General features: G+C 43.6%; 1 pseudogene; it reads left to right on the top strand.

Annotated features, from left to right (window-relative positions):
* The first annotated feature begins 270 nt into the window (after positions 1-270).
* LOC126004467 (1-acyl-sn-glycerol-3-phosphate acyltransferase epsilon-like) lies at positions 271-1,364 on the top strand (annotated as a pseudogene).
* The last annotated feature ends 11,492 nt before the right edge of the window (positions 1,365-12,856 follow it).

Raw genomic sequence — 12,856 nt, 5'->3', positions numbered from 1 at the left:
TATGTTTCTAAAATTTGCATGACATTATTAGTGGTAAATCAATAAACTTTTAGTTTAAAAAAAGAATACTGCTGTATTTGAGATGGGAAAATTAATTTTGAAATTTAGTTTTGGAGTTTGTTGGCAGGTGCGCCACCCCGACAGGCCCCAAGGACAGGCGAGGGTCATGGGGTAGAGCAGGTCGGGAGCCTTAGTCCCGCAGGCTGCAGGCTGCCGTGTCCTGGCTGAGTCCGATTCCAACTTTGGGTCCCCGACACTCGGCCATGTGATATGCTGCATGCTGCCACTGTGCTGCTGGGCTCGGAGCCCACCTATGTGCTGACGTGGGGCTCCTGGTGCCTGCTGTCCACACTGCTGCCGGCGCTTCTACCAGGCTGTGGACAACCGGCTCTACTGCGTCTATCAGAGCATCATGCTCTTCTTCTTCTTCTTCGAGCACTACACTGGGGTTCAGATACTACTCTATGGAGATATGCCAAAAAACAAAACAAAACAAAAAACAATCAAACAAAAAAAAAACAAAAACAAAGAGAAAGTGATATACTTAGCAAACCATTAAAGCACAGTGGCCTGGATTCTCCCAGACATTCTGTTTATCAGACAAAAAGCTCTGGGCCACGTGCGCTACGTGCTCAAGGACTGGCTGAAGTGCTCCCCCCCCCCCCCCTTGTACGGCTGCTATTTCTCTCAGCACAGGGGCATCTATGTAAAGGGAAGTGCCAAGTTCAACTAGAAAGAGATGAGAGGGAAGTTGCTGAGCTATGTGCAGGCAGGAACCCCGATGTATCTTGTTTTTTTTCCGGAGGGGACAAGGCATAATCCAGAACTCACCAAGGTTGTTTCAGATAGTCAAGCATTTGCTGCTCAAGAAGGCCCCCCCTCCCCGGTGCTGAGGAATGTGCTGACATCTCATATCAAGACAACCTCATGGCCTTTGACTGCACTAACACGTCATCTAGGACATTACCTTGACTTTTGAGGGCACGACGGATGAGAAGGGGCAGCGAAAGGAGGCCCCCATCATGACTGGATTTCTCTGCAAAGAATGTCCCAAAATTCACATCCACATTGCCTGGATTGACAGGACACAGTTCCTGGAAGAGCAGCTGTCCATGAGGACATGGCTTCATGAGCTCTTAGAGATCAAAGACAAGTTGCTAATAGAATTCTATGACTCACTGGACCCCGAGTAGAGGAACAGGTTTCCAGGGGAGAGCGTCCAATCCACCCTGAGTCTGCAGAAGACACTGCGGTTCCTTGTCCTCTTGAGTGGCCTGACTGCGGGCCTGTTGATGACCAAGGCTGGCGGGAAACTGTATGGGAAGGAAGACCGGCTCTTGGGAGCCCTCATCGGCTGCCTGTGAAGGTCACCATGCACCCATGACCATGTGTGGGGACCCTGGCAGTGGGTGCCCTTGGTGGCCGGCAGAGTGTAAATAAAGCCGTGTTGACTGAGCCCTGGGGGGTTCCATTTCTGACTGTAGCCAAAGTCGCTGGTTTTGGGGGTGACCTTCTGTGGCCCAGCTACTTGGTGCTGACGTGGCCGAGGTGGCTTCCAGGACTGATGCCACAGACGGCCTGGGAGTGCATTCCAAGTCCAGATGGCACGTAGACATGGCCCCGGAGATGCTCTTTTTTGTTGTAGTTATTTTTGTTTGTCGTCCGCATTTATCTCATCAGAGCCGTCCTCACTAACATCTTTTGTATCTGGCATCGCTGGGCTGGGTTTTCTCTCTGCTGAGTTCCGGAACCAGTGATAGAATCCATCCATTAGCATTGAGGAGGGGCCAGGAGAGCGGGTCTCAGCCGAACCCTGGGGTGTGCCCAGGCTTTCCATCACTTCACCAGCTTGACAGTGTGTCCATGGTGACCAGCCTCCCTGACTAAGCACCACTACCCTGTACTAGTCTGAAACATAAGTCGGTCAAGCGAGACACTGGGCCATTCTCAGAAATCTAGTTCCAGAACCCTGTGCCGTAAGTGCTGGAGGCCAATGGGTCACGTCTGCTTTTCTACAGAACAGTCAGTGTCTTCCTGGGCCAGCCTCCAGCCTGGAGCTGACAGGGCCCAGCTGGCAGCTGGGGCAGGAGAAGCTCTGTTGGCTCTTGGGGAGGTGGGGTGCGAACCCATGCCTGTGCCCAGCTGGCCCATGTCAGACCAGAAGTGGGGAGCCACTGCCCCACTTGTTCCCCGACCCAGACCTGCATTAGGGATGTGAGAGCTCCCCCAAGACAGTGCCTGCCCCCATGCCCATGACAGGAGCTTTCCCAGAGGCAGGGTCTGCTTGAGGTCGTTGTGTCTTTTGAGGTGACCCCTCTTGTTGCAAGTCAGGCCCTGAAGAGGTTGACTGATGGAAGGATGGAGGATGAGGTCTTTCCCCTCCAGCTCGGAACACGCGTCTGCCATCCTGCCAGCCGACGATTCTGAGGTGAAACGGTGGGTAAACAGCTCACAGACAGTCAGGCTTGTGGAAGTATTAGCTTTATTCGGTGGACAAGACTGAAGTCCAAGGTCTCAGCCTCAGTTCCAGCAAAAAGCCTCAGGCCTTCCACAGACCCTTGTTTTATCCCCCAGAAACAGGTACCATTTATATAGGAGTTTTTCTTCACAGGGCAGTTGATGCTGAGCTTGTGTCTGCTGTTTTCAGGAAAGGGATTGCGTAGGTGAAAGTAAAAAATAAATGAAATAAACAAGGAAACCTGGGGTCTCTTTTAAATTGCACCTCACTGGAACCCACTTGCTGGGACCATGAGCAGGTGTCCAGGAATAACCCTGGGACGGGGAGGAAGGAGAGAGAAGGCTGTGGGGGGCAACTGAGGCTGCATCTTCACCTTATCTTGGCCAAAAAGCCTACAGCATGAAACCTTGCCGTGAGGTATTGCCTGCTGAAGCTTCAGACTTCACCCAAAAATTACTGTGAAAGATATGTAATCCACCTTGGCCAAAACAAAAATCATTAGTACAGAAAATGGTTAAATGTGTGGTAACAAGAGATGGGAGTGAGAGAGTAAAGGAATAAAGGAGCACATGGACAATGTTCAGAAAATGACTAGCAGATAAAACACAATGATATCCATATATTTCTTATAATGTTCCGCGCGGGCCGCCCGGTTTGCCAATGGACAGATTTAATAAGGAAACTTCCCTGATAAGTATTAATGCCAGAACCTATTGTGACCCATGTCCGGCACCCTCTTCCTAGGCCTGGTTAAAGCAGCCTTTGGCATGGTGGAGGGCTGCCAGATGCCATGCTCACAGGACCTCCCAGCTCAGCTCCCAGGAAGGAAAGAGGTTCTTCTCGAGCCTGAAGGTCGGAGCCCCCTCCCCCAGACCCTCCCTTTGGAGATGGGAGGGAAATGGGGCAAGCCTAGGAACACCCATAAACTCTTCCAAGGGACCCACCTCGCTGGTTTGCCCCGCCATGTGGCCAGGCAAAGCCCTGGATTACCGGAGGAAGGAGGTAGGGGACTACTGAACTCTCAACTTCCAGTAATTAGGAAGCAAAAGCCTCTTGGGGAGTCGGAAGCTTCAGCAGGCAACAAGTGGAGGACATGGCTCCATGCTCTCTTCGTTTGTCCAATCACAGACCAAAGTGGTCTTGGAAACACTCCCTCCCTCTTGACTATTTCTAAAACATAAAAGGGTCACGTGTATCTCCTTTGTATATCTCAGATATCTATAACTCTTTTCGAATATCCTCATATAGTGACAATTTTGCCCACTGGATTTGTTATTTGATTGTTTGATTTTTCCCCTTTGAGATCTGTTTTATAAGCAATACTGGTAGAAGAGTATCGCTGTATAGATTTCATGTTTGTACCAAGTTATGGGGAATGCTGGACTTTATTCCTCAGCCCCCAGATGCATCAACAATATCTTGTGGCATTGCTTCTCTTTTGCATAGGCACATTAAAATTGGGAAATAATACATATGCAAACAAGTTCTTATCTAATAGAGATGGGAACACAAATTTGGTAATGTAATTAGGCCTTTTAACGTGAACATTAGCATAATGATTTGGCTCAGGCCTCAGAAGAATGGGCATCGCCCATACACACCTGAACAGTGGATACCATCTATGGAAACAACCACAATTGTCTTCAACATTACCAGGATCCAAGCCTCTACCAGGGAAGATCTACCACTGCTTTGGCAGTGACTTACTCCAAAGAGTGCTCCCAACACCCAGACGACTCAGCAACAGTCTGCATGCAGGGCAGATCGCTCCGCATTTAATGGTATGCTGAAACTAGAGGATGCTCCACATCAGCCTGACATCGATGAAAGAAATGCACAGAATCCAGAGTCTTTAAATATAAGAATCTGATACCAACAACAGCTAAAGTGTGAAAAAGTTTCACTGGGACCTTGAGAATGACTGGAGTTGGACGGACTGGTTTGCCTGGAACCCAGAGTCTATCTTATGCCAATAAACTGAGGTGAGGCCTTTTTAGTAATCAGGTCAAGGATTTTTTCCATTTTCCCCATTTTTCTGGACCTATGCAAACAATGGCTCTTGCTACTATCACACCTTTACTTTTTTTTACTTTTATTCTTCAAGGAAAAAAAATACAACTTACTGAACTTAAAAACAATTGTAGTGGCAAAAGCTGGCTCCCTGTGTGTGACACCAGGCGGGGAAAATCCGCGAAAGTACACCGGCCCAGTGGGGCTCAGCTGTGAAAGACTGTGAGTGTGACCTGTCTATGTCTGTCTACTGTCCTCTTGCGTGAAACTCTTGCGAGTGGGGCAAAAAGAGCCTCCAGAAACCTCGCTCGCCCAGACGCCATTTTCAGGGAGGGACTTCAGAGCATAAAAACCGGCTATCCTTTGCAAAAGCTGGCTCCCTGTGTGTGACACCAGGCGGGGAAAATCCGCGAAAGTACACCGGCCCAGTGGGGCTCAGCTGTGAAAGACTGTGAGTGTGACCTGTCTATGTCTGTCTACTGTCCTCTTGTGTGAAACTCTTGCGAGTGGGGCAAAAAGAGCCTCCAGAAACCTCGCTCGCCCAGACGCCATTTTCAGGGAGGGACTTCAGAGCATAAAAGCCGGCTATCCTTTGCAAAAGCTGGCTCCCTGTGTGTGACACCAGGCGGGGAAAATCCGCGAAAGTACACCGGCCCAGTGGGGCTCAGCTGTGAAAGACTGTGAGTGTGACCTGTCTATGTCTGTCTACTGTCCTCTTGCGTGAAACTCTTGCGAGTGGGGCAAAAAGAGCCTCCAGAAACCTCGCTCGCCCAGACGCCATTTTCAGGGAGGGACTTCAGAGCATAAAAGCCGGCTATCCTTTGCAAAAGCTGGCTCCCTGTGTGTGACACCAGGCGGGGAAAATCCGCGAAAGTACACCGGCCCAGTGGGGCTCAGCTGTGAAAGACTGTGAGTGTGACCTGTCTATGTCTGTCTACTGTCCTCTTGCGTGAAACTCTTGCGAGTGGGGCAAAAAGAGCCTCCAGAAACCTCGCTCGCCCAGACGCCATTTTCAGGGAGGGACTTCAGAGCATAAAAACCGGCTATCCTTTGCAAAAGCTGGCTCCCTGTGTGTGACACCAGGCGGGGAAAATCCGCGAAAGTACACCGGCCCAGTGGGGCTCAGCTGTGAAAGACTGTGAGTGTGACCTGCCTATGTCTGTCTACTGTCCTCTTGCGTGAAACTCTTGCGAGTGGGGCAAAAAGAGGCTCAGAGGAGCACGGCCGCTCCGCTTCGCTACGCGGCCGTGCACTCTTTCTAAGGAAAGAACTCCATTGCAACAAGAAGGAAAAATCACACTAAGAACGGCGCTATATCACAGAAGCAAACATTTCTCTCTGGACTGTCTTCTCTGTTACATGCTCGGGCCTAAGATTTGACCCAGTGTGAGGCTTCATCCACGGAGGACTCCCCTCCCTTAGAGGCAAGTCAGCCCATCCAGAAAGGGAGGAGCCAGAGGAGTGTGCTGCCTACATCATATAGACAATGAATACCACTACAACACGTAGAAAAACCCACAATACAAATGTGACAATGGGGAAACAGCGCAGGCCAGCATCAGACATAGAGAATGAAGATGACAATTCTGAGGACCAGATAATGACTGAACAACTAATCAACCTCTCAGATAAGGACTTTAGACTAGCAATATGGAAGGTGCTCAACAGACTCCAAGAAACCATGGATCGAGTTGAACAGAACACTAATAAGAACCAAGAAAATATGAAGGCAGAAATGACAAAACTCCAAACTGAAATAACATGTCAACTAACAGGCCTGAAAAACTCAGTAAACGAAGTGAATGACAAAATGGATAAGCTCTGGGACAGGGTTTCAGAAGCTGAGAATAGACTTGGTGCTGTGGAAGATGAGATACATAACAATTCCATACAGCAGGAGAGATTGGACAAAAAACTTAAAGCAAATGAGCAGACAATGGAAAAATTAGTCAAAGAATGGGAACAGACGAAAATAGAAGTCTATGATAAGATCAACAGAAACAACTTAAGAATCATTGGAGTCCCAGAGACCCAGGAAGAAAATTTCCAGGAAGAATCAATGGTCAAGAACATCATTAAAGAGAAACTTCCAGAACTAAAGAATATATGTGATCAAATCCTGCATGCCCGAAGAGTACCAACCAAAAGAGACCCCAGAAAAACCACCCCAAGACACATCCTAGTCACAATGACAAATCCCACAGATAGAGACAGAATTCTGAAAACAGCAAGATCAAAAGGGGAAATCATGTTCAAGCAAGCTTCCCTGAGATTTACAGCAGACCTGTCACCAGAAACGCTCAATGCCAGAAAGCAGTGGTGGGATATTGTGACAAGACTGAATGAAATGAATGCTTCACCCAGAATACTATACCCAGCAAAACTCACTTTCCGGTTTGATGGAAGAATACATGGTTTCACAGACAAAAAACAGCTCAGAAACTTCACAGACACAAAACCAGTCTTAAGAGAAAAACTGAAAGACCTAATCTAAGACAAGACTACCCAAAAGACACACCAAATTTTGAAATAAAGATGGCGTTAAATCCCAGGACAATTCTTTCTCTCAATGTCAATGGACTAAATGCACCAGTTAAGAGACACAGAGTGGCTAAATGGATCAAAAAACTCAATCCAACCTTCTGCTGCCTACAAGAAACGCACCTGAATAGTCAGAACAAACATAGACTCAAAATAAAAGGCTGGAGAAAAGTTATCCAAGCAAACAACACCCATAAAAAAGCTGGAGTGGCCATACTAATATCAGATAATGCAAACTTTATACTCAGGAAGGTTGTAAGGGACAAAGACGGACATTTTATATTAATCAAGGGGTACGTAGAGCAGGAAGAATTCACTCTCCTAAACATATATGCACCGAATGAGGGGCCAGCAAAATATTTAATACAACTGCTGACAAATCTGAAAAATAATATCAACAACAACACAATAATTGTGGGGGACCTAAACACGGCTTTGTCAACACTGGACAGGTCAACCAGACTGAAACCCAACAAGAATATACTAGACCTGAGGAGAGAAATGGAAGAAAGAGGCCTAGTGGATATATATAGGACACTCCATCCCCAGAAACCTGGATACACATTCTTCTCCAATGTACATGGGACATTCTCCAGGATAGACTACATGCTGGCACATAAAACATACCTCCATAAGATCAAGAGGATAGAAATTTTGCAGACTACCTTCGCTGACCACAAGGCTCTGAAATTATTTGTGAACTCCAAAGGGACTCAGAAGAAACACTTTAACACCTGGAAGTTAAACAGCCTCATGCTCAATAACCAGTGGGTCCGAGATGAAATCAAGGAGGAAATAAAAAGGTTCCTGGAAACAAATGACAATAAAGACACAAACTCTCAGAACTTATGGGACACAGCAAAAGCAGTACTGAGAGGAAAATTTATAGCTTTGCAAGCACACATCAGGAAGGAAGAAGGAGCTTACCTGAGTAGCTTAATGACACAGCTAATAGAACTAGAAAATGCTCAACAAAAGGACCCAAGAACAGGAAGACAGAAGGAAATAACAAAGCTGAGAGCAGAAATCAACGAAGTGGAAACTCAAAAAACAATCCGAAAGATCAACGAAAGCAGAAGTTGGTTCTTTGAAAAAATAAACAAGATTGATAGACCACTGGCAAACCTAACAAAGAAAGAGAGAGAGAGAAACTTGATAACTCGTATCAGGAATGAAAAAGGAGAGATCACTACTGATATGACAGAGATTCAAAGGGTAATCAGAAACTACTTTGAAAAACTCTACGCCACTAAAAATGAGAACCTGGAAGAAATGGATAAATTCTTGGACTCTTATAATCTTCCACGGTTGAAGGAAGAGGATGTAGCATATCTAAACACCCCCATCACCATTGATGAAATTAAAACAGTAATCAAATGTCTGCCGAAAAACAAAAGCCCAGGTCCAGATGGATTCACTAATGAATTCTATCAAACTTTCCAAGAGGAACTACTGCCAATCTTGGCAAGACTCTTTCATGAAATTGAACAAACAGAAACACTTCCAAATAGCTTTTATGAAGCCAACATCACCTTGATACCTAAACCAGACAGAGACGCTACCAAAAAAGAAAATTACAGACCAATATCACTGATGAATGCAGATGCAAAGATCCTCAACAAAATCCTGGCAAATAGGATTCAATGCCTCATTAAGAAGATCATCCACTACGATCAAGTAGGTTTCATCCCAGGAATGCAAGGCTGGTTTAACATCCGTAAATCTATCAACATAATACACAACATCAATAACAAGAAAAATAAAAACCACATGATCATATCAATAGATGCAGAGAAAGCATTTGATAAGGTCCAACACCCATTCTTGATCAAAACTCTCAGCAAGATGGGAATGGAGGGAACCTTTCTCAATATAGTGAAGGCCATCTACCACAAGCCAGTGGCAAATATTATCCTCAATGGAGAAAAACTGAAAGCCTTCCCTCTAAATTCTGGCACAAGACAAGGCTGTCCTCTCTCACCACTCCTATTCAACATAGCACTGGAAGTACTTGCTATAGCGATTAGGCAAGAAAAGGATATCAAGGGAATCCAGATAGGAAAGGAAGAAGTCAAGCTCTCACTGTTTGCAGATGACATGATACTCTACTTAGAAAACCCTAAAGACTCTATCAAAAAGCTTCTAGAAACAATAGACTCATATAGCAAGGTGGCAGGCTACAAAATTAACACACAAAAATCAATGGCCTTTCTATACACAAACAGTAATAAAGAAGAAATGGACATTAAGCAAACAACCCCATTCACAATAGTACCACACAAACTCAAATATCTTGGAATCAACTTGACTAAATATGTGAAGGACCTATACAAAGAAAACTATAAAACTCTGCTCCAAGAAATAAGAGAGGACACACGGAAATGGAAACACATACCCTGCTCATGGATTGGCAGGATTAACATAATCAAAATGTCAATACTCCCCAAGGCATTATACAGATTTAATGCCATCCCTCTAAAGATACCCATGACATTCTTCAAAGAAGTGGATCAGACACTTTTGAAATTCATTTGGAACAATAAACACCCTCGAATAGCTAAAGCAATCATTGGGAAAAAGAATATGGGAGGAATTACTTTTCCCAACTTTAAACTGTACTACAAAGCAACAGTTATCAAAACAGCATGGTATTGGAATAAGGATAGGTCCTCAGATCAGTGGAATAGGCTTGAATACTCAGAAAATGTTCCCCAGAGATACAACCATCTAATTTTTGATAAAGGAGCAGGAAATCCTAAATGGAGCAGGGAAAGCCTCTTCAACAAGTGGTGTTGGCACAATTGGATAGCCACTTGCAAAAAATTAAACTTAGACCCCCAGCTAACATCATGTACAAAGGTAAAATCCAAATGGATTAAAGACCTCGATATCAGCCCCAAAACCATAAGATATATAGAACAGCACATAGGCAAAACACTACAGGACATTACAGGCATCTTCAAGGAGGAAACTGCACTCTCCAAGCAAGTGAAAGCAGAGATTAACAGATGGGAATATATTAAGCTGAGAAGCTTCTGCACCTCAAAGGAAATAGTGCCCAGGATACAAGAGCCACCCACTGAGTGGGAGAAACTATTCACCCAATACCCATCAGATAAGGGGCTAATCTCCAAAATATACAAGGCACTGACAGAACTTTACAAGAAAAAAACATCTAACCCCATCAAAAAATGGGGAGAAGAAATGAACAGACACTTTGACAAAGAAGAAATACGCATGGCCAAAAGACACATGAAAAAATGTTCCACATCACTAATCATCAGGGAGATGCAAATCAAAACAACGATGAGATACCACCTCACACCCCAGAGAATGGCACACATCACAAAGAATGAGAATAAACAGTGTTGGCGGGGATGTGGAGAGAAAGGAACTCTTATCCACTGCTGGTGGGAATGCTGTCTAGTTCAACCTTTATGGAAAGCGATATGGAGATTCCTCCAAAAACTGGAAATCGAGCTCCCATACGATCCAGCTATACCACTCCTAGGAATATACCCGAGGAACACAAAAATACAATACAAAAACCCCTTCCTTACACCTATATTCATTGCAGCTCTATTTACCATAGCAAGACTCTGGAAACAACCAAGATGCCCTTCAACAGATGAATGGCTAAAGAAACTGTGGTACATATACACAATGGAATATTATGCAGCTGTCAGGAGAGATGAAGTCATGAAATTTTCCTATACATGGATGTACATGGAATCTATTATGCTGAGTGAAATAAGTCAGAGAGAGAGAGAAAAACGCAGAATGGTCTCACTCATCTATGGGTTTTAAGAAAAATGAAAGACACCCTTGTAATAATAATTTTCAGACACAAAAGAGAAAAGAGCTGGAAGTTCCAGCTCACCTCAGGAAGCTCACCACAAAGAGTGATGAGTTTAGTTAGAGAAATAACTACATTTTGAACTGTCCTAATATTGAGAATGTATGAGGGAAATGTAGAGCCTGTTTAGGGTACAGGCGGGGGTTGGGTGGGGAGGAGGGTGATTTGGGACTTGGGTGATGGGAATGTTGCACTGGTGATGGGTGGTGTTCCTTTTATGACTGAAACCCAAACACAATCATGTATGTAATCAAGGTGTTTAAATAAAAAAAAAATTAAAAAAAAAAATAAATAAAATAAAATTTAGTGGGAAAAAAAAAAAAAAAAAAAAACAATTGTAGTAGAATGCCTGTCTTGAATACAGGCAAGGGATGGAAAGGGGGAAGGGGGTAATGTTACACTGGTGAAGGGGGGTGTTCTGGTTATGACTGCAACCCAAATATGATCATGTTACTTAAAAAATACATTAAAAAAAAAGAATGAATGAGGGAACTGGAAAACCTGTAGAGTACAGGTGGGGGGGGGGTGGGATGGAAGGAGATTTGGGACATTGGTGGTGGGAATGTTGCACTGGTGAAGGGGCTGTTCTTTACATGACTGAAACCTAATCACAATCATATTTGTAATCAAGATGTTTAAATAAATAAAAACATTAAAAAAATAAATGAAATAAATTAAATCTTCCACTCTGTAAAAAAAATTTTTAGTTTTAGGTCATAAGCTGTGACCATGTCTTAGTATTTTATTAAAGGTTCAAACCCATGGCTTCACACAGACAAGGCATGTGCTCACATGCCAAGCTCTTCTTGGACCATGACAGGATTATTTTTTTTTCTTTACCTTGTTTTTCTTTTTCTTTCTTCCAGTGCAGATTGAACAAAGGTTTCAAACTTATGCTTGTTTGCTCAATGTTTACTGAGGCAGCAAAATAATTGTGTTGTCCTTAAATACTAATAAAAAATTCAGTGTTTTTGAAGGTTTTTGCAGGAATGTTTACAGATATATTTGAAAATGTGCAAAGTAAGGAATATGAGGTTACCAAGAATATATTTTGTGACTCTGTTATTACCAGCTATTTTATTTTCTAGACATGTTGATGACCTGTAAAATATTCCTGACTAAATTTGGACAAGCATAAATTCTTACCAGCTACATCATCTGTTGTGCAAAATCTCCCTAAGCAGTCACATATTTTCACCTTGGAAATTAAAAAAAATCAAATGATATCTACTTAACATGGTTATATATGGGCTTTTCTTTAAAAAATGTATAGTATTTTGCATTTCTTAACTCATTCAAAATAGTTTTATTTATTTATTTGTTTATTTACTTATTTTGGGTCACACCCAGCAGCGCTCAGGGGTTACTCCTGGCTCTACAATCAGAAATTGTCCCTAGTAGGCTCGGGGGACCATATGGGATGCCGGGATTTGAACCACCGTCCTTCTGCATGCAAGGCAAACGCCTTACCGCTGTGCTATTTCTCCAGCCCCTCAAAATAGTTTTAACATTTCTTCTTTGGGGTTCTGTATTTTATTCCTTAAATTAGGCATAATATTTCATTTGCGTTTCATGTAAATGTTCTGTTATAATGTTATTGTTTTGCTCTGGATTTTATCAAATGAAGAAATTTATCACCATGTTTCTGAGATAAGTGTTTGAACATTAATCATGGTCCATATGAGAAATAAAAAACTCAATGAGGTATAACTGGATTGTTAGAATGATCATTTTACATGGAGCCCTGATTTGGGTTCCCTACATAGTTCATTTCCCCAAGGACCAAGCTGAGAAGTAGCCTCTAGCTCTCCTGGGTTTGAACTTCAAAAGAAAATATACCATCCCTCCTCAATAAAACAAATAAACAAACAAGCACAAAAATCAAGTCATCTCCACTGTGCAGTCCTACAAAACAATAGGTATGGGATCACATTTCTTTCATGTATGAGACCATCAGTTCAATACTTAGCACTATAAAAAGAATAAAAAAC

This window comes from Suncus etruscus, chromosome 3, assembly GCF_024139225.1.
Source record: "Suncus etruscus isolate mSunEtr1 chromosome 3, mSunEtr1.pri.cur, whole genome shotgun sequence".
NCBI lineage: Eukaryota > Metazoa > Chordata > Mammalia > Eulipotyphla > Soricidae > Suncus > Suncus etruscus.
The sequence above is the reverse complement of the archived record's forward strand: the minus strand, read 5'-3'. Positions and strand labels throughout refer to the sequence as shown.